At 35.4% G+C, this 23039-nt stretch overlaps 1 non-coding gene across 1 annotated transcript; it reads left to right on the forward strand.

Moving 5' to 3' along the window:
- The first annotated feature begins 19954 nt into the window (after window positions 1-19954).
- On the forward strand, window positions 19955-20061 carry LOC133033835 (small nucleolar RNA R71). Its single transcript, XR_009685896.1, has one exon. It is a non-coding gene; the product is annotated as a small nucleolar RNA R71 (small nucleolar RNA).
- The last annotated feature ends 2978 nt before the right edge of the window (window positions 20062-23039 follow it).

Raw genomic sequence — 23039 nt, forward strand, 5'->3', positions numbered from 1 at the left:
AATCAATCCATTTAAGCCCTCTTCAACTGTGTAATCCCATACCTACACAGTCTCAGAATCATCCCACTTGACCTTCCCCAGGCGGTGTGGGATTGCACAGCTTACCCGGTATTTCCCCTTACGGATCACGAGACTACTGACTGTCACAATCACCCCCCCTTACGGGGTCCGACGTCCTCGTCGACCACACTTCCGGCTGGGTCAAGGCTCTGATACCAATTGTAACGTCCCCGCTTCAAGCCTCCATTGGGTCCTTACACCCACGGAATAATGGTTCTTATACACGAGTACGTCATTTTGGCTGCTTCCTGGATTGATGACTGACCCTACAGACCAACACGAGTGTTTTCAGCGTGCTTTGTCCTCACTCACACGCATCCTGGGAAAACTTCCCAGGAGGTCACCCATCCTTGAAATTGCTCCAAGCCAAGCACGCTTAACTGTGGAGTTCTTTCGAGATGGGCTACCGAAAAACACGATGCACCTTGTTGATATAGGTAGTACCAATCAATCCATTTAAGCCCTCTTCAACTGTGTAATCCCATACCTACACAGTCTCAGAATCATCCCACTTGACCTTCCCCAGGCGGTGTGGGATTGCACAGCTTACCCGGTATTTCCCCTTACGGATCACGAGACTACTGACTGTCACAACACATCATCGCTGATTATCACATTAGTGTAAATCCAATAACACTGATGAAACAGGGACCAAAACTTTTGATTCATATGATCACAATCACATTCCACTGTGTTGACGATACTGTAATTGTGAATAAACATATGATCTGGATTTAACTGATTTTGTGTGTATGAATGTAATAAACATATTAAACATATTAAACCATTAGCATGCAAACATAAATCACTTCAAATTTCTTATATTGATAACTAATCAGATTGTAAAGAGTTTTATTTAGGGCATAAAACCTAACAAACTCCCACTTGCACTAATATAAAACAAACTGCGCAAATAGGTCAATCTGATGTCTTGATCTTCAGATCAAGTGTAGTATATTTGAATCCACCCAAACTTCTGGAAACTAGTTCATAAATACTCTTATGAAACATCCTTTACTATATGCTTTACTCATCAAGGGATACTGAAATCTTTACTGTTTTAAAAGTACATCTGAATTAACAGAGGACATATCTCTCATATTTTAAAATATGTAATTGAGATAATACAGTGTAGACTTTTCTTCAGTGATATAACTTTCTGGTATTTTCGAATAGACCAAGTTATAGTTCTTCTCTGGTAGAGCTTGAATTATTATACAATAATTCCTCCACCCCCAAAGTAAGCACCATCTTAAGAATTTCGAAATTAGATGGTGTGATACAAAGACAACTGATACACAGTTCCTTAATATCTGACATATAGATCACTTTCATAAATCCTTCTTGAATATCTTCTAATGTTCCCTATTTGATTACATCTCAGATAGCTCCCACTCAATAGCAGATGTCTGGTTAAATAATACTTTTAACCTCTGATTGTTTAGAGAGTTACCTAGTTGTGACTTTTGTATTAGTCTGAAACTTTAAGTCAAGACTAAGTCATCAACTTAGCAGACTAGTATTTGAAGTGAAAAATACATGCCAGAGATTAAAGTAATCAAAATTAAGATACCATAAAATTTTATGAGGATTAAGAATTCTTGGTTCAAGTCATTCGAATGGACTGAACTAGAGTTCTTTATCTTATTCTCATAATTCTGATAAGCTATATCTATCCATGTGAATGGATAGATTTGCTTTTCAGTAGTGTTCTTAAGTACCTATCACAATTATCAACCTAATGAAGATGGGTATAGAACTTTAAAATTCTCCCACTCAATTAAGGTAGTGTGAAACTTTAACAAAGAACTTTCAAAGGTATCATACTTTTACTTACAACAGTAAAAACGAAATGGAACATGCAATCAAGATCAAGAATTTATATTGACAATAGCTGACTCATTATATTACTTCTATGTTTAAACAAGATATGTGTTTCATAGGGAATTGTGGAATAGACTCCACCCCTAAGAATATACATATAGGGTACTATGGAAAATCTCCACCCCTAAGTATATAGAGATTATGATCCACCCCTAAAGGTTGTAAAGATCATGATTCTCTGTGTGATAGAGTTTATGTGGAGTTGAATACTATCCAGAGTTCATTAGATATAAAAGATCGTTGAACTGCATAGTTTTCTTAACTTTTCTCCACCCCTATCAGATCATAAGATCCTTTTATTAAACAAATTCTTAATAATTGTATGAGGATTAACAATTATTGATAAACATAGAAATAATTTCTAGTGTTTATATAATATAACTCTATGAAGAGTTGTAAATATTATAGAATTTGCATCAATAATAAAATCACTTACACATACAAACATACAAATATAATGTGGTAATAATTGATGAAGATAAAATGAAATGAAGCTCAATCTCATAAATTGCAATAGTGAATTTCGAAAAAAAAAAAAACTTTATTAATAAAAAAATGTATTGCAACAATATGAGAAAACAGGGATAAATATCCCTAACTAAAATTTGAAATCCAAATTGTCTTTAAACTAAAACAATTAATTCAAAAATTGAAGAGCTTCATCTTCATCTGGACGATTTCACCCTTGGTCCAGCTTTCTGATCAACTCAATTGAGTTCAAGTAGCTTGGCCTATCAGAAGAAGAAAACAAATAAACAAAGTTTAGTCCAGAATCATAAATCCAATTGGATAACAATTCACTAAACTCTTAAAGTTTATAAATGGAAATACCTTGTTTCTTTGCAAGAAGTTTAGGACACTGGGGTTTCCAATGACCTTTCTCATTGCAGTAGAAACACTTTCCTTTAAGTGTAGCATCACCAGAAGGAACAGCCTTTTTCATGGCTTTTGTTCGCTTCTTGGTGTTCTTCCACTTCTTCTTCGATTTGGGTTTTGAAGCAGAGGCAACATTTGCTTCAGGTTTTATCGTCCCATTACCATTACCAGGATGAGGTTTACTCCCTTTCTTCTTGGGTCCTCCAATCAAATTTTCATAAGTTTGAAGGTCATTGACTAATTCATGAAAGTCAATTTCCTTCTTATTCATGACATAATTTGATGTATATGGTAGAAATGCTGGAGTCAGGCTATTCAAGATAAGACTAACTTGAGTAGCACTGTCCATTTCAGCACCATGATCCTGGGCTTCTTGGAAATAACTGGACATGAGGAGAACATGATCACGCACGTTTTGATGAGGTTCCATCCGTGCGTTAATGTACTTCTTAGTCGCGTCAAAGCGTGACTGAAGTGATGCCTTACCGAATAGCTCATTTAACTTCGTCATAACTTCAGCAGCCTTCTCAGTTTTAGAAAACCGAGTTTTGAGGGTGTCAACCATGCTAGAAAGCATAAAGTATAGAGCTTTGTCATTTGCCTTCTGCCAACGCTCATACTTTTCTTTCACAGCTTTGGATGCATTATCCCCAGGCACTTCAGGTGACGGCTCAGTTAAAACAAACAAGGCACTTTCTCCTATGAGAGCAATATTAATGTTCTCATTCCATTTATTAAAGTTAGATCCATTCAGCTTATTTTCAGTCAACAGTGATAACATGGGATTCATTTTGACAAACAGGATACTACAAAATAATAGAAATTAATAATGGTTTAACACACAAAATCAATTCAGAAATTATAAGCACATAGCAAGTAGGAATGATATGAGAAAATACTTAAAAAAAAAAAACAATCCTAAATAATTTCCAAGGTTTTCAACAAACTGATATCAGTGTCCCGTTTAGGCGAGAGTCAAAGCTATCATCCATTTAATAGAGTTGTCAGCTCATCTAAAATGTTAAACATTCTAGCAACCTTTTATTCGATCAAGATCAGAATCCAGCGTTGTCCCGTTTAGGCGAGAGTCAAGGCTATTTTATCTTATGAGCTTCTACCATTGTTTCGCAATTTGCAAGTCAAATATGGTCGCCACCATTAGGGTGATCTATACCATATAAAACACTTACAAACCACTTATCATGCGAGATTAAACGGTGCGAAATTGCTAATGAACGTTCCTCCATTAGGGAGGATTACTCACTAAAACAAACGCGGTGTAAAACCCACAATGGAGATCGAATATCTTAATAATAATAAAGCTCATTGTTTAAAATGTATTTTCTTATTATTCTAATAAATAAATCTCATTAAATTCTATTTAAGAATTAAAATTCAAAAATAAGAATTTAATATAATATTTATAAAATTATACTAGATGGTGATTGAAATAAAATTAATTATTTCCATCTTAGTAATAATCTTAAATATAAATATTAAGGAAATTAATTTAAGATGAATTAAATAAATAATTAGCAACTTAAAAATTTCCTTTGAGAATATATTTATTGGGTTCGAAAATTAAGTATAAAAAAAAATATACAATTTTCGAAAAATAATAAAAATAGAAAAGAAATACTTCAAGCAAAAATATCACCTATCTAGATATTCTTTTGACTAGTTAATTCAATTTCTAATAAATATATATATATTTTAAATTAATCTATTAAATGAAAAAATCATTGACTTGAGTTGGTCCAAGAATTAATTAAAATAATTAATTAATTTACAACTCAATCTATTTTTCAAAAAAATTCGAAAATATTGCATAATGCAATTTTTGAAATTGATTAATAAAATAAAGAAAAATATATATTTTGAAAATTATTTAAATTTAAGTTGAAAAATTAAATTTCAACCTAAAAAATAATTTTCTATTTAATTAAGTGTCATGAAAAATCAATAAATATTTAAGTATCATGATGAAAATCAACTTAGATATTTAGATTTTTCAACTTAATTAATTGTATTAAATTCAAGAAATAAATAATTAAGTGTAGAGAAGCCTTAATTATTAATTTCTATTTAATACTAGGAAAAATATACTTAATAAAATTGTACCAAAATTAATTATTTAAATAATTAATTTCACAAAAGTATAATATTTTCCTATATAAGTATTAGAAATAATAAGTAGTCTAGAAATTACTATCTAGAAAATATCTTATTTGACTAAGTATCTTTTCAAAATTTGAAAAATATCTAATTTAAGTTATATAGAAAAAATCTAAAACTTAAATAATTTCAAATCTAGATTTAATTAAATATCACAAATTAAGTTGTAACCACTTAATTTGAAGATATCTTTTAAAGTTAATATTTGAAAAGATATTAACCAAAAAAATATCTTAGATATTCCATTTCAAGTTAATATTTGAAAAGATATTAACTTAAAAAATATCTTAAGAATCTTTAATAACTAATGCCTAAGATTCCTCAACTTGATTTAAAATTTAAATCAAATATTCAAATTTAAGTTAGTTAAGAAAAATCAGTTGATACAACTAATTTATAACTTAAATAGGAATATTAAATAAGCTCCAGAAAGAATCTTAGTTAGTTAAAATTCTATATTTAATTAAATACAAGAAAAATACAAATAGTTTATCTAGAAATAATATCTAAAACTAAAAGTGTTTTTCTTAAAATTAACTTTAAAATATTAAAATGAAAATAAATTTTCATATATTTTAAAAGTTAATTATGTTGCTAATTCAATTTTTTATTAGGTCAAACTAATATAATTAACCTAGTACAGTTATTCAAATCAGGCAAATGGGCCTTCACAATTGGGGTAGTTCATGTGAGGGGGTGCTAGGTTCAGTATGTCGTACCCACTTCTATGGCACCCAACTCTCACACAAGGCCCAAAAGAGAGGAATTTAACCTTAAAATGAATAAATGTTATTAATTGAATAGGTCCAAAAAACTAAATGGACCTAAATAAAATCTATCATGGTGTGACATTTTATTTAGCAACAACCTATATGCATCTATATAATAAAATAAACATATAGGCTCACACAGGCACACTTTGGATGGATCCTATCATGTTGCTAGGTCATACACAGATGAAAGAAGATTGTAAAATTTACCTGTTACAAATTATTAACTTGACCAAGGGAGCCATCAGATCATTAGATCTGGCAAAAAGTAACCATGGCTATTTGCAATCAAGTAATAATAGGTTTTTAAAACTTACACACAAGCTAAAAACACATACTCCTGCAACAAGGTTAGCTGGATAGTTGGAAGTAGGATTTATTTAATTTTAAATAAATAATTTTGAAAAATAAATAATTAAAAAAATTTAAATTAATTTCGAAAAATTAAAAAAAAATTTAATTAATTTCGAAAATAAAATAAAATAAATTTAAATTTAGAAATTATTTTAAAAATAAATATTTAAAATTAAACCTACTATTTGAAAAATTAGGTTTCAACCAACCTAAATATCATTTCAAAATTTGCTAACTACTTTTAAAAATTAAATGTTATTTTAAAAATAAAAATTAAATAAAAATTAGAAAAGATAAATAAAATATCTTTTCAGATTTTAAATTTAATTTAAATAAATAAAATAACAAAATTTAAAAATTAGCAAAATATCTTATATCTATTTAAAATTACATGATTATAAATATCTTATTTTAAATTTGAATATGGTCAAAATATCTAAAAAGATTTAATTAAAAAATCTTAAAAGATAAGATATTTTTAAAATATCTTAAAAGATAGGATATTTTTAAATATCTTAAAAGATATTATAAATATCTTTAAAAGATATTATAAATATCTTAAAAGATAAGATATTTTTAAATATCTTAAAAGATATTTTAAATATCTAAAAAAAAATCTGACCTTAAATTTAAAAAAAAATATAATCAAATTTAAAAATAAGATAGATTTTTAAGCAAAAAGATAAATACTAGTTCTATTCAAATTCAAATTACACTAATATCTTGAATTAAATTAAAAAAAATTAAATTAATTCAAAATGATAATTAGAATTGAATTAGGAATAGTAATAGTATATATATAAAACCATACAAAAAATTGGAAGTTAATTCCATGAAAAAGTATGAAAAATTGAAGAAAATTGAAAAAATTCGAAACTGTACGGACAGTTCTGCGATCGCAGGAAACTATCAAGACAAACGGCCGATTTTGTCAAATCTTCAAAAAATCATAACTAATTCAAATAAAATCCCAATTGAGTTCTGTAAAAGGCTAACTTGCTTAATTTTTTCCATACTATCCAATAAAAATAATTCCAGAACCGAAATAACAATTATTTTTCACGAAAATTTCATAATCATCAATCAATCATCAAATAACACTCAATACAACATGATACTATCCAAAAAACATACAAACAATCGTTTTAAAGTCCAAATTACATGCAAGTAAATCAATTACCATGGCTCTGAGGCCAGTTGTTGGGAATTATTTTACCAGGATCTTAGATCTACTCACAAGTATGTTTATTAACATCCTAAATATGAACTTTCTAAAACGATAAAATAAACACATATAAAGTTAAGAAAACCTTACATTGATGCAGCGGAATAAATGTCTCCTTCCACTCAGATCTCTAACCCTTTATTCCTTTCTGTAGCAGAGTATAATCAAGATCTGAGCCCGAATCTCCTTCTTCTTCAAGCTTTGATCCTTCACAGTCTTCCAATCTATGATTGAGTTACTGCTTGCTGTGTGTGGGCACTTACTCTTTCACTAGGGTCACGAAAAAGATGAAGGAAAAGAGGGAGAGAGGTTTCGGCCAAGGTAGAGAGTGAGGAAGGCTCAGTTTTCTGAAGAGAGAAATTTCTGTCAGAAAGGCTTATTGAAAACTTATTTTTTTGACTGAGCCATCACTTTCTATTTATAGGCAACTTACTAGGTTTAAGTTTAGAATTATTTGGCATTAAAATAATGAGAATAATAATTTTAAAAAGCCTTATAAGTGGCCGGCCATAGGTGTTGTAATGGGCCCCACTTAATTTTGCAATTTTATCAAATTTTATCTCTATTTTCTCAAAAATGCCAATTTTCCAATTCTAACGTTTTAAATGCCAAAACTAATTATTTAATAATTAAAATACATTATTAAATAATATTGTCATTTAATTTTATTATTAATTAGACATATAAAGTCTATTAATAAATAAATAAACCTAGAAAACTCTTTTCCTTACAATTTCACCGCTGCTTAGTGAAAATTCATAAAATCAGACATAGTCTAACTTTAGAATTATAATTGATCAATCACGAATCAATTAATGAGTCTTACAAGCAGAATGTTCTCAACTAGAATGGGGACCATGGATCTATATGCTGAGCTTCCAATAAGTGAACCAAATTTACCAAGTAAATTCCTACTTATTAATTCTTCGTTGAATCCACTCTTAGAACTTAGAATTGCACTCTCAGACTTATATAGAGCATATTGTATGTTTCACGATACCAATATACTATCTCATTTAACCATTGTTATAATCTTATTGTGATTTAAAGATCCTCTATATAGATGATTTACATCGAGATGGGATTTCTTTACCGTTCTCACCCCTCAATGTATTTTGCCCCTTAAAACACTTAGCTACCTGTAAATGGTGTTTAGTGATCTAATAATTAGTCAGTTAAACAAGAGCTCATCCATTTACTTCTATTTGCTAAGCTCGAAGGGAATCATCACTTAACTTCTATACACCAGTAGAAGCTATAGATTCCATATTTATGTTCAGCACTCCCACTCAATCATACTATCATGTTCCCAAAATATACGTATCACCCTGACCCAAAAGTAGGCTTAACTAATAAATCAAAGAACATGAATAGCACTCCTGAGTTGAGCCTAAGCATATCAGGATTTAGATTCTTTTCAATCTTAAGATCAACTACTGATATTGACTTGGAAGGATATGTATAACGGTAAGTTTGTAATATCTTAACTTAGTTGCAATATCGGTCCAGTCCAATGTATACTCCATACATTCGAAACTAGTATACTTTACTAATGTCCTGGAAAGAACATAACACTTACTCCAAGTGTAAGTACACATCATCGCTGATTATCACATTAGTGTAAATCCAATAACACTGATGAAACAGGGACCAAAACTTTTGATTCATATGATCACAATCACATTCCACTGTGTTGATGATACTGTAATTGTGAATAAACATATGATCTGGATTTAACTGATTTTGTGTGTATGAATGTAATAAACATATTAAACATATTAAACCATTAGCATGCAAACATAAATCACTTCAAATTTCTTATATTGATAACTAATCAGATTGTAAAGAGTTTTATTTAGGGCATAAAACCTAACAGATGTCCGTGGCTGAATATACTCTGGAATTTGACTGGTTATCTAAATTTGCTGGTGATTTGGTGCCTACCGATTTTACCAGAAAACAAAAGTATGTTCGAGGACTGAATACTACAATCAGTCGAGACTTGAAAATTACCACATCCCATGACACCCTGTATAAGAGGGTGGTAGACTTGGCCTTAATTGCTGAAGAGGCTGAGCAGCAAGTGATGAAAGAGCAGGCGGTAAAGGATGCCGCCATGGCATCAAACCCTCCTGCTGGTGGTAATTTCAGTAAGGGGATCGACAGTAGCAACCCTGAGCACAAGCAGAAGGCTGAAGCTTTTGGAGCTTCAGGAGGAAATAGAAAGTTTCGGGGAAACAGAGGTGGCCGTCAAGGCCGCGGGTCCTCATTCCGATCATACCCCGAGTGTCCTAAATGTAAGAAGCATCATCCTGGTGAGTGCCGAGCCAAGGCATGTTTCCAGTGTGGCGTTGTGGGCCACTTTATTAGGGACTGTCCCCAAGCTAAGAGAGAAGAGCCTAAGAAGAATGTTGCTCAGAACCCGGGGAGACTTTTCACTATAACTCAGGCAGATGCTGATGCTAGTCCGTCAGTTGTGACAGGTCAGTTATCTATTAATGGTTGTGCTTATACTGTGTTATTTGATTCGGGAGCTACTCATTCGTATGTATCGAGTAGAGTGATAGAAAGTTTACATAAGCCATGTGATATTTATGCTTTGGGGTTTGGAGCCCTGTTACCCTCGGGAGACCTGATAGTATCCACAAGGTGGATTCGGTCCTTGTCTTTTTGGATTGACGGTTGTGAATTGACCGTCAATCTAATTGAACTGCAATTATCTGATTTTGACATAATCCTGGGAATGGATTTTCTGTCTAAGTATGGAGCAATGATTGATTGTGAACGGAAGATGGTGGTGTTTGAGCCCGAGAGTGCTAACCCAGCGGTGTTCGTGGGTAAAGTTCAGGGGGCACGCATACCGAGAATATCGTTGTTGAAAGCTAAAGACCTGATGGGTAGAGGTTGTCTAGGGTTCATAGTCACTGCAGTGGACACTAGCCAACCTGTGACATCAGGGCCTGAGAATACGAAATTGGTATGTGAGTTCCTTGATGTCTTTCCAGAAGATTTGCCGGGATTGCCACCTGTTCGGGAAATTGAATTTGTTATTGAACTGGCTCCGGGAGTAGATCCAGTGTCTAAGGCACCGTACCGTATGGCTCCAGCCAAGTTGAAGGAATTGAAGATACAGTTGCAAGAGTTATTGAATCTGGGATTCATTAGACCGAGCTACTCACTTGGGGTGCTCCGGTTCTATTTGTAAAGAAGAAAGACGGAACCCTGCGAATGTGTATTGACTACCGAGAGTTAAACAAGCTTACCATTAAGAATAAATATCCTTTACCTTGAATTGATGATCTGTTTGATCAACTGAAAGGGAAGACGGTCTTTTCTAAGATCGATCTTCGCTCAGGCTATCATCAGCTGAGAATCCGAGAGGAAGATATCCCGAAAACTGCGTTCCGTACTCGGTATGGACACTATGAATTTCTTGTGATGTCTTTTGGACTCACTAGTGCCCCGGCGACATTCATGGATTTGATGAATCGGGTGTTTAAGGATTATATGGATAGGTTCGTGATTGTGTTTATTGACGACATTTTAGTGTACTCTGAGACGGAAGAAGAGCATGAATTGCATCTCAGAGCGGTTTTACAAAGGTTACGGGATCACAAGCTTTATGCTAAATTTAAAAAGTGTGAGTTCTGGTTATCTCGTGTCTCATTCTTGGGGCACATAGTGGATAAAGATGGGATCATGGTGGATCCGGCCAAGATTGAAGCTGTTCGGGATTGGCCAGCACCGAAATCAGCTATAGAGGTTAGAAGCTTTCTGGGTTTGGCTGGTTATTATCGTCGGTTCGTTGAGGGTTTTTCTAAGATTGCTGTACCCTTAACGGAGCTGACTCGAAAGAATCAGAAATTTGTTTGGACTGATCGGTGTGAAAAAAGTTTCCTGGAGTTAAAGCAACGCTTGATTACCGCTCCTGTACTAACTCTTCCTTCAGATAAGGAAAAGTTTGTGGTATATTGTGATGCCTCGAGACAGGGTCTCGGCTGTGTGCTTATGCAGGCTGGGAGGGTAATAGCTTATGCTTCTCGGCAGTTAAAGGAGTACGAGCAGAGGTACCCTACTCACGATTTAGAACTCGCAGCGGTGGTATTTGCGCTAAAGATTTGGCGGCATTACCTTTATGGCGAGAAATGTGAGATATACACTGATCACAAAAGTCTGAAGTATTTCTTTACCCAGAAAGACTTGAATATGAGACAGAGGCGTTGGCTAGAACTGGTGAAAGATTATGATTGTGAGATTCTTTTTCACCCTAGTAAAGCCAACGTGGTTGCTGATGCCCTGAGTAGAAAAGGTCAGAGTCAGCTGAGTTCTATGAAGCAAATCTCCCAACAACTGGCAAATGAAATGACTCGAGCTCAAATTGAGTTGGTTGTGGGGCAATTGGCTAATATTACCCTGCAATCCACTCTTCTTGAGAGAATTAAAGAAGCGCAAAAACAGGATTCAGAATTGACAAAAACCCGAGCTAGGGTTTCGGCCGGGAAGGCTAGTGATTTTTCAATGGATGAAATGGGAATGTTGAGATTTGGGAATCAAATTTGTGGGCCTATGGATGAGAACATCAAGAAAGAGATCATGGATGAGTCTCACACGACTCCTTATTCAGTTCATCCAGGGTCGACAAAGATGTACCAAGACCTAAAAGCCATGTTTTGGTGGCCAGGCATGAAGAATGACATCGCTGAGTATGTTGCAAAGTGCCTTACGTGTCAGCAAGTAAAAGCTGAACATCAGCGACCTGCAGGGTTGCTGCAACCGCTGAAAATACCAGAATGGAAATGGGAAGATATAGCTATGGATTTCGTGGTAGGTATGCCTAGAACCACAGGACAGTTTGACTCTGTGTGGGTCATAGTGGACAAATTTACAAAGTCTGCTCACTTTTTACCTGTTCAGACGAACTTCTCCATTGATCAGTATGCTGAGTTATATGTTAGAGAAATTGTTCGTCTGCATGGTGTCCCAAAATCCATTGTGTCGGATAGAGATCCGAAGTTTACATCAAGATTCTGGGAAAGTCTGCATCGAGCTATGGGAACTCAGTTAAGGTTCAGCACAGCTTTTCATCCTCAAACGGATGGACAATCCGAGAGGACTATTCAGATTTTAGAAGACATGCTACGGGCATGCGTGCTTGACTTTGAAGGATCATGGGTAAAGTACCTTCCCCTGATCGAGTTTTCTTATAATAACAGCTATCAGGCAACAATCGGGATGGCTCCTTATGAACTTTTGTATGGAAGGAAATGTAGATCGCCCATTCACTGGGATGAAGTGGGTGAAAGAAAGTTCTTGGGTCCCGAAGCTGTTCAGAAAACAAGTGAGGCAGTTGACAAAATTAGAGCGTGAATGCTCGCGGCTCAGAGTAGGCAGATGAGTTATGCCGATCCAAAGCGTCGAGTGTTGTGAAAATTCTATTGCTTTATAATTGCGCAAGTGTACACAATCACAAACAAGTAATACAATGATAAGTAATCAAAGTTCGTCTCCACAGGGACTTTTTACTAAATAATGTTAAATCAACTAAAAGTAATTCCAAGAATTTCAAATAAAAATAAAATAAAGTCACACATTAATTCACGAGAAAAATTTATAATCTTGAATCTAAACTTGAGAACTAATTTTTTAAACTAAATAAACTAAAAATAAGAAACTAAAAGTGATTAAAATGGTGGTAATTTCAGATTTGGAAATTAGACTTGGGTGATTAGTTTCCACTTGTATGTCCCAGTTGATATAGCAATGACCCAGCAATGATTTAGCAATCCTGGCAGAGTTAACAAATTTCAACAAAAACCAGCAAGCTTTTTCCAAAACTTGCAAATAACCATTCATAATCTCACAATGCATTCCTACATCAGTTTAGATCACAAATAGCCCAATAAAGCATCAAATCCTTAGTTATACATGGTAGCAAAATATTCCTATTTCACTACTAATTAATACCTAAAAGAAAAGGTAAAAATCATGCATCAATTAGAGGAGTTCAACTAGGTCTTGCTTTTCCAAGTAAGATCTAGCTTGCTAAATGTTAAAAATGGCCAAAAATTAACATTCATTCAACATTTCATCACATCTAATTGAACAAAGACAAGATTACTTCATCATTGCAAAGCCAAAACACTAGTCCATACAAGGGTTTATAACCACCCAAGTCTCAAAAAGTTTAGTTCATAGCTGAAATTAGAAACTCGAAACCAGAAAATGTATTGTTCATGAAGTTAAAGAAAAACTTAAAGAGAAGAAAATGATACAAAACGAAGTGGAGAGCAAGGGAGATGAGTGTTGAGCTCAAATCCTTCTTTGAATGTTGCCTTCTTCTCCTTCTTCTCAATCTTCTTCTTCTTTGTACTCACTTCTTTCTTTGTACTTAGAAAACCTTTTCTGCTGTATTTTTCGTACTCTCTTCAGGTGCAGCCACCACTCTTAATTCCTCCCCTCTTTTTCTTTTTGCTCCCCAATTAGGGTACCAAAGTTTACCCTAATTGGAAATCCCAATCATCACCCACTTGTCCTTCATTTTCCACATGTTTGTTGAGTCAATAGCCAAATTCCGCCACCTCAGCTCGTTTTTCTTTTCATTAAAGCCAGCTGGACTATCTGCCAAAATAAACTTACTGGGCTGACAAATTGCTACGCGATGATTGCTACAGCAATGCCAGTCAGCAATAATCATTTTCCTGCTCCTTTTTCTCCTTGTCCCAAACATTTTCAAATACCTATTCTTGCATTTTTTTTGCTTAAAACACATAAAAACAATAACATAAGTCTATTTAACACTTACTAACACACACACACTTCCATTTATTACAAAGACACAACAAACTAGACACAATTACACAATATAAACATTAATTGCTCCACAATTCACATTAAATTCAAGCTTAAAGATATGAAAATAACTCTAAATCTTAGAGTTATCAATACCCCAAACTTAGAATCTTGCTCGTCCTCGAGCAATGACAATACAAACTAAACAAAATAAAACATAACAACAAATTTTTACACAAAGACTCAACATACAAGACAAATGAGAGATTTCATAGAAATTCAAGTTGGCCTAGCGAACATTGACGCTCTCAGAAAAAATGGAATTAAATGGAATATGAAATTGCTTGCCGTAACTTTATATGTTGCCCCTTTAACGTTTTTGTCATTGGATAACATTAATATTTCCCAAAAGTCACCTAATCAACAGTTTATACAAGTATATCCCATCTAAACTTCGAACTTCCTGCAATTACCTTAAACTCTTTTTTTTTTTTTTTTCATTCATTTAAGCTCCATAAGTTGGATTAGTGCACTCCTCTCCACTAATGTAGTCTAAACTTATCCCCTTGATCAATAGGACTTTATTAGGCTTGTAATGTTAGGCTTGGGTTAGGGTATGGTCAAGGATGTATTTTAGCTAGCTCAACACCTAACTACTTCACTTGTCACAAACCGAGCCTCTTCCATAAAAATTTTTTTTTCTTTTGACTCACTTCCCTAATTCATATACTCACAAGTACTTGATATTAAAATTAACTTCTCTTGCTATGTTTATTCCCCTTTTTTTTTTTTTTTTTTTTTTCAAATGGGTGGAACACCCCAAACTTAGTTGCAGGAATATATATATGTACTTATTTTATTTTTTTTTCTTTGCTGATTTTTTTTTTTTTTATATATATATATGTTAGAAAGGAATTTAGTACTATATTATACTTCTATATAGCAAGAGAAAGTTATTAAAAATGCATACTAATATATCTTGTGAGCTAATTCCCCCACCCCAAACTTACAACCCAACATTGTCCCTAATGTGGCTAAAAGTATAATCGTGAATTAGCTCGCCACAAATTACACTCACCGCACTCACCCCAAACTTAATGTAAAACTTGGCTCTTGACAAGTGAGCAATTAAGTGAGGACATATGTGGAAATGCAATTTAGGATGGATGTGATATGTGTGATTGGGTTGCACAACAAAATGAGGCTAACGGCTCAAACTTGGGTGACTAGGGAAAAATTGATTGATAGGGAGAGTTAGAAAGGCTCAAACGTCCAAGGAAGGCCTAAATCATGTCTAAGGGACAAGTCGAACTAGGATTTCGCTTCAAGGAGATGCACTAACCAATTCTAGATGCTAAAATTACATGTGAAATAATCGTATGAAAAATGCAAAGCATGGTGGAAAAAAATACAAGTATAAACTAGTGAGGAGAGACTAAAGAGAAACATCCATAATATCCAACAATTCAGCATGACAAGGCAACAAATAAAATTAGGCAGCAACAATAATGGAATGGGCGGAAAGTATCATCATCGAGCAGAACACTAGGCCGCAGAAAAACTCAAAAATCTCTCAACGGCAAACTAACAAACACATAAACAACATAGAATAAAAGTTCCAAGCACAAAAGACAACACACAACGAGCACAATACAATCTAAAAACAAACAACACCAAACAGAAAAATATAAAATAGCTTAGGTATTAGAAAACTCCCTCTCCTCGGAGTCCTCGTGGGGCTCCTCTGTATTCGAAGCTGATGGCCTAGCCCACGGGTCGAGAACTTGCTGAGGGAACGGCGAAAACTTGGGCTCAAATCGTGGCGTGACCTTCTTGACTGTTAGGCATTTTTCTTTCTTTCTTTTTTTTTTAATTTTTTTTTTCAAATGCACCCTACCCCAACACAATAAGTTCCCTCTCTTCTTTGTCTTCTTTACAACTACTGCCCCTCAACACAATAAGAACTCTTACAATGCACTTCACTGTCCCCAACCCACTCTTGTTCAAAAATCACTTCTCTTTGACCACACCACTAAAATTCAAAGCCCTCACACCAAGTTTATTATTATTTGTTTGTTTTTTTTTTTTTTTACTCTCGGCAGCCACAACAAAAGTGCCCTGCTTCTTTTCAATTCGACACTACTCCAGCAACAATACCAAAACTTCTAACAATGATCCGTCTAAAAGCCACCACACTGCCAATACTACACTAAATTTCCAATACAACTCAAATAATGATAACCAGGCAGTTCATTGTTCAAAACCACAGGAGAACTTCAATATCCCACCACAATTGATTACCAATTCAAAGTGAAAATTCTCACACCAACACTCAGCATCTATTCATCATGGCACCCTTTTTAATGCACAAAAAGCACATAAAAAATTGTTTTCAACATTACTCCACTCAGCTGAACCCTCCCAACAACTCCAAAATATCAATATTACCCAAATTGCAACATCCACACCTCAAACTATATACGGCAGCCAATAATTTGTTCAAAAAAAACAAAATTAAAAATCAAAACTCACTCTTGACTGCTTGTTGTTGAACATGGATGGAAATGAGGATGGTGCAGGCTTCTTCGGGACAGAGTGGGTGATTAATTTGAGCTAGATTGAATGAGTGTCGACTGGGGAAGGCTCGGCTGTATGTGAGATGTGATGCGTGTTGTGTGTGCGCGAACAAAAGTGGAATTCAACTGGGTTAGGTTCGAATGGTGAGCTGCTGGTGCGAGGTGATGGTGAGGTCGTGGTGCAGTTCGAAGGTTCGAGCTTGGAGGTGGCTCGGCTGGGTCGAGTGACTGGAGGCTAGGTGCGATTTGGTGGCTACGAGTTCAATGGAGGAAATGGCTAGGAAGTGCGAAAAGTGATGGTTGAACCGTGAAATGATGAAGGAGGTGGAGTCGATGGTTGGGCAGGCTGGGGCGAGTTTGGATGGAGGTGTGACTGTGTATCGTGTTTGCTTGGTGAATGTGGAACGACTGAGACAAAGGGGAGTGAAGATGATGATGGTGGATATGAATGTGGTAGGGCTAGGAACTATTGGGCTGATCATTGAGGAAGTGGGCTTGTCAACAACATTATGGGGCCCAGTTGACCACCAATTAAAGCCCCAAAAACACTAACTAATTTGTGTTTATTTGCTTAGTTCATAACAGGTTGGTATTTTTGGGTAAAAGACGGTCAACCCAAGTACATCAGCCTAAATGATTGGTCTGACATAAATTGTACCCAATGATTGTGTCTTTAGCACATTTTTCACTTGTTCCTCTTGATTCAGACTATGTACTTTTTTCTTCTTTTTTTTATTTTATTTTTTATTTTTTTATTTTTTTTTTCAAAACCCCAATTCTTTGATCAGCCCAAAACCAAAACTCATCTTGCTGCCAACTCATGCTGCTGAGCCAGTGCTATAGCAACTGGATAGCATCCTGCCACCCCAAACTTAATTCTTTGGCCCAATTGAAATTTCATCACTTCCACAGCCTCCTTGACTTGATTTTCTGCACAAAGAAAAGAAATATTTTCTCAATTTCACCACGACAATTATTTACTAATTATATAATATATATATATATTTTTTTTTCTTTTTTTTTAACTTTTCTTCTTGCTTTTTTTTTTCTTTTTTTTTTCAAGGGGTGCCTTCATTGATTTTTTTTCTTTTCATTTTTTTTTTTCAATTCAATCTTTTTTTTTTCTTTTTCTTTTGGCACCCCCAAATTGCAAGTCTCAAACATCCTTCAAAGAGATAGAGGTCTTTTCTCGGTTGACCTCTCCACCCCCAAACTTCACTCCTTGGCCTTTCACTAAGAATTTTCTTCTTGAAAGTGCTTCACGAAGTTCCACCACCCCATCGGGGTATACTCTCACCACCAAGAAAGATCCATCACACCTTGAATCTAGTCGTCCATGAGTAGCCTTCGTTAAAGAGTTGGAAAAAATCACTTGTTGCCCAACTTCAAACATTTGAGACCGAAATTTTCTACTAAGCTTCTTTTTCTTTCTCTTCTTTTTGGGTGGTTTTTTAGAGTCAATTGATGCTTTGTCTTTGCTTTCTTGTGCCTCGTGATCCTTAGCAATTTCTTTAAGGAGAATCTTCTTTCTCACCTTCTTACTAACTTTGAATTTGGACTCCTCAACCATGTTAGGATCCATATCTCCAATTGCTAAGCATTCTCCTATTGCATCCGGGGCACGTATGGGATGGAAAACCTTGAATGTGGCTTGCTCATCTTGAGCTCTCATGGTGAGCTCTCCTTTTTCAACATCTATCAAAGTCCTTCCCGTGGCAAGAAATGGCCTCCCTAAAATGATTGGAACTTCCCTATCTTCCTCATAGTCAAGAATAATGAAGTCCGCCGGAAAGATGAACTTATCTACTTGTACCAAAACATCTTCAATTTTTCCATCCGGATGAGTCATGGAACGATCCGCTAGTTGCAAAGTGACGGTGGTTGGCCTTGCTTCTCCAATTCCCAACTTCTTGAAAATAGACATGGGCATGAGATTAATACTAGCTCCCAAATCACAAAGAGCTCTTCCAACATCCCGTCCCCCAATAGAAATTGGAATTGTGAAGCTGCCCGGATCTTTCAATTTAGGTGGAATTTTGTTCTTCAACATAGCGCTACAGCCCTCGGTCAAAGCGACCGTTTCAAACTCGCCAAACCTCCTTTTCTTTGTCAAAATATCTTTTAAGAACTTGACATAATTTGGCATTTGCTCTAGTGCTTCTACCAAGGGAATATTGATATGGAGCTGTTTCAACACATCCAAAAACTTCCTAAATTGTCCATCTTGCTGCTGTTTCCGAAATCTTTGAGGAAATGGAAGGGGTGGTTTAGGACTAGAACATACTGGTGCGGATTGCTGACTGTCAGGTTGCTGACCCGATGCTGTATCAACTGGTCTGGTATCAGCAATTTCCTGGGCAGTTTTTTTACTCAATTTTTCGTCGTTTTGGATTGAAGTGGGCTCCCCACTACCCTTTATTTCCTCCTCAGAATTTTTCAGATTCTTGCCACTCCTTAGCTGAATGGCGTTGCATTGTTCCTTCCCATCCCTCCTTGGATTTTCCGTGTCGCTAGGCAAAGAACCTTGCGGCCTAGCTTTTAATTCATTGGCCAAATGTCCAAGTTGCAACTCTAAGTTTCGAAGAGAGGCAGCTTGACTTTGTATCACCGCATCATTTTTGGCCATATAATCCCGCATTAGACTCTCCAAAGAGCTTGGTTGGGCATTTTGAGCATGTTGTGAATGTCGGGGTTGTTGTGAAAAACCCGGTGGATATGCTTGTCTTCCTTGGGCTGGTGCGGTACTTGAGCTTGCTCCTTGACCTCCCCAAGACAAATTAGGATGATTCTTCCAAGATTGATTGTAAGAGTTTGAGAATGCCCCATTGTTCCTATTAAAATTCTGATTTCCCATGTAACAAACGGACTCCGAATTAGATGGACACTTCTCAAACACATGCCCTTCTCCACAAAACACACATGAGACATCATCACTTTGAATGGCAGCAGCTGGTTGAATATTTTTAGCGTTCCCAATACTCAAATTCTTCAAAACATTCGTCATGGAAGCCATTTGAGCTGTCAAAGCCGTTATTGCATCTACCTCAAGGACTCCCGCCACTTTTCTACTTGTTGGAGCTCTAGTGTTGGACCATTGGTAGTTGTTACTTGCAATGGTCTCCAAAATCTCAAATGCTTCATTGTAAGACTTCGACAAAATAGCACCATTGGCCGATGCATCTAACACCATTCGAGAAGCTGCATTCAAGCCATTATAAAAAGTCTCCATCTGAATACAATGTGGAATGCCATGATGTGGACACTTTCGCAAAAGTTCCTTAAACCTCTCCCACGCATCACTTGTGGACTCATCTTCAAGTTGCTGAAAAGACATGATCTCACTTCTGAATTTTGCATTTCTAGTAGGAGGAAAGTATTTCCTCAAAAACTTCTCAGCAAGGTCATTCCAATTGGTCACAGAATCCGGAGGCAAAGTGTTGAGCCATGATCTAGCTCGGTCTCGTAGTGAGAATGGGAATAGCTTCAACCTTAACACCTCTTCACTCACTCCTTGGATCTTGAAAGAATCACTCACCTCCAAAAATGAACGGAGATGGAGGTGAGGATCCTCAGTTGGCATCCCGCTGAATTGCCCCACGGTTTGGAGCATTTGAAACATCACTGGCTTGAGCTCAAACTGCGGTGCTTGTATTTCAGGCCTCACAATGCCTGGATTGAGCTCATTAAACATGGGGGCTGCATACTCCCTTATAGCCCTCGCTCGATCATCTGCCAATATGATGGGATTAACAATTTGTGGAGCAACCCCATCATCATCAAAATTCTCAGCCATGATGTCTCGGCCCATAGCCTTTTGAACCCTTCTTCTTCTTCGGAATGTGCGTTCAATCTCGGGGTCAATAGGAGCAAGTTCAAAGTCCTCTTGTTGGTTCATACACTATAGATACCCGAGATGTCAAAGACAAACCAGCAAGATTAAAAGCACAAAAATTCTTAGAATGTCAATTAGTTGATAAAACAAAATTTAGAACTTAAAGTCCCCGGCAACGGCGCCAAAAACTTGTTGTGAAAATTCTATTGCTTTATAATTGCGCAAGTGTACACAATCACAAACAAGTAATACAATGATAAGTAATCAAAGTTCGTCTCCACAGGGACTTTTTACTAAATAATGTTAAATCAACTAAAAGTAATTCCAAGAATTTCAAATAAAAATAAAATAAAGTCACACATTAATTCACGAGAAAAATTTATAGCCTTGAATCTAAACTTGAGAACTAATTTTTTAAACTAAATAAACTAAAAATAAGAAACTAAAAGTGATTAAAATGGTGGTAATTTCAGATTTGGAAATTAGACTTGGGTGATTAGTTTCCACTTGTATGTCCCAGTTGATATAGCAATGACCCAGCAATGATTTAGCAATCCTGGCAGAGTTAACAAATTTCAACAAAAACCAGCAAGCTTTTTCCAAAACTTGCAAATAACCATTCATAATCTCACAATGCATTCCTACATCAGTTTAGATCACAAATAGCCCAATAAAGCATCAAATCCTTAGTTATACATGGTAGCAAAATATTCCTATTTCACTACTAATTAATACCTAAAAGAAAAGGTAAAAATCATGCATCAATTAGAGGAGTTCAACTAGGTCTTGCTTTTCCAAGTAAGATCTAGCTTGCTAAATGTTAAAAATGGCCAAAAATTAACATTCATTCAACATTTCATCACATCTAATTGAACAAAGACAAGATTACTTCATCATTGCAAAGCCAAAACACTAGTCCATACAAGGGTTTATAACCACCCAAGTCTCAAAAAGTTTAGTTCATAGCTGAAATTAGAAACTCAAAACCAGAAAATGTATTGTTCATGAAGTTAAAGAAAAACTTAAAGAGAAGAAAATGATACAAAACGAAGTGGAGAGCAAGGGAGATGAGTGTTGAGCTCAAATCCTTCTTTGAATGTTGCCTTCTTCTCCTTCTTCTCAATCTTCTTCTTCTTTGTACTCACTTCTTTCTTTGTACTTAGAAAACCTTTTCTGCTGTATTTTTCGTACTCTCTTCAGGTGCAGCCACCACTCTTAATTCCTCCCCTCTTTTTCTTTTTGCTCCCCAATTAGGGTACCAAAGTTTACCCTAATTGGAAATCCCAATCATCACCCACTTGTCCTTCATTTTCCACATGTTTGTTGAGTCAATAGCCAAATTCCGCCACCTCAGCTCGTTTTTCTTTTCATTAAAGCCAGCTGGACTATCTGCCAAAATAAACTTACTGGGCTGACAAATTGCTACGCGATGATTGCTACAGCAATGCCAGTCAGCAATAATCATTTTCCTGCTCCTTTTTCTCCTTGTCCCAAACATTTTCAAATACCTATTCTTGTATTTTTTTTGCTTAAAACACATAAAAACAATAACATAAGTCTATTTAACACTTACTAACACACACACTTCCATTTATTACAAAGACACAACAAACTAGACACAATTACACAATATAAACATTAATTGCTCCACAATTCACATTAAATTCAAGCTTAAAGATATGAAAATAACTCTAAATCTTAGAGTTATCATCGAGACATTGATTTTCCGGTCGGAGACATGGTATTTCTCCGAATATCTCCAATGAAAGGAATAAAACGCTTTGGGAAGAAAGGGAAACTTAGCCCAAGGTTCATTGGACCTTTTGAAATCCTTGAGAGGATAGGGCAAGTAGCGTACAGGTTGGCTATGCCCCCAGCGCTGGCAGCTGTACACAATGTGTTTCATGTTTCAATGCTTCGGAAGTATGTCTCAGACTCGTCCCATGTTCTGAGTTATGAAGCGTTGGAACTACAACCGGACTTATCATACGAGGAACAACCAGTGCAGATACTTGATAGAAGAGAGAAAGTCTTGAGAAGCAAGACTGTGGCACTGGTGAAAGTACTGTGGAAGAACAGTAAAGTAGAAGAGGCAACCTGGGAGCTCGAGACGGATATGCAACAGAAATATCCAGAGTTGTTCAGGTAAATTTCGGGACGAAATTTCTATAAGGAGGGGGTAATTGTAATACCCGAAATTAAGAAAAGGATTAGCAAAACCCTAATTATATAATTATGAATAATAGAGGAATTATATTATTATATAGTTCAATATATGTGAATTAATATGAATTTTAATATGTTAAGACCCATTGGTGAGCAAGGGGAATTTTGGTAATTATGACCCGAGAAGGGTAAAACGATGAGATTAATTTAATTACGTGCTTAATAGAACTATATTATTATATAGTATGCCTGTGTTGTCTTTTCAGGTGTGTTCTGACAGGTTGGCGCGGTATAGTCACAACCGGGTATTTTGGGCCGAACGGGATTCGGGC

The sequence above is a fragment of the Cannabis sativa genome, chromosome 1, assembly GCF_029168945.1.
Source record: "Cannabis sativa cultivar Pink pepper isolate KNU-18-1 chromosome 1, ASM2916894v1, whole genome shotgun sequence".
Lineage (NCBI taxonomy): Eukaryota > Viridiplantae > Streptophyta > Magnoliopsida > Rosales > Cannabaceae > Cannabis > Cannabis sativa.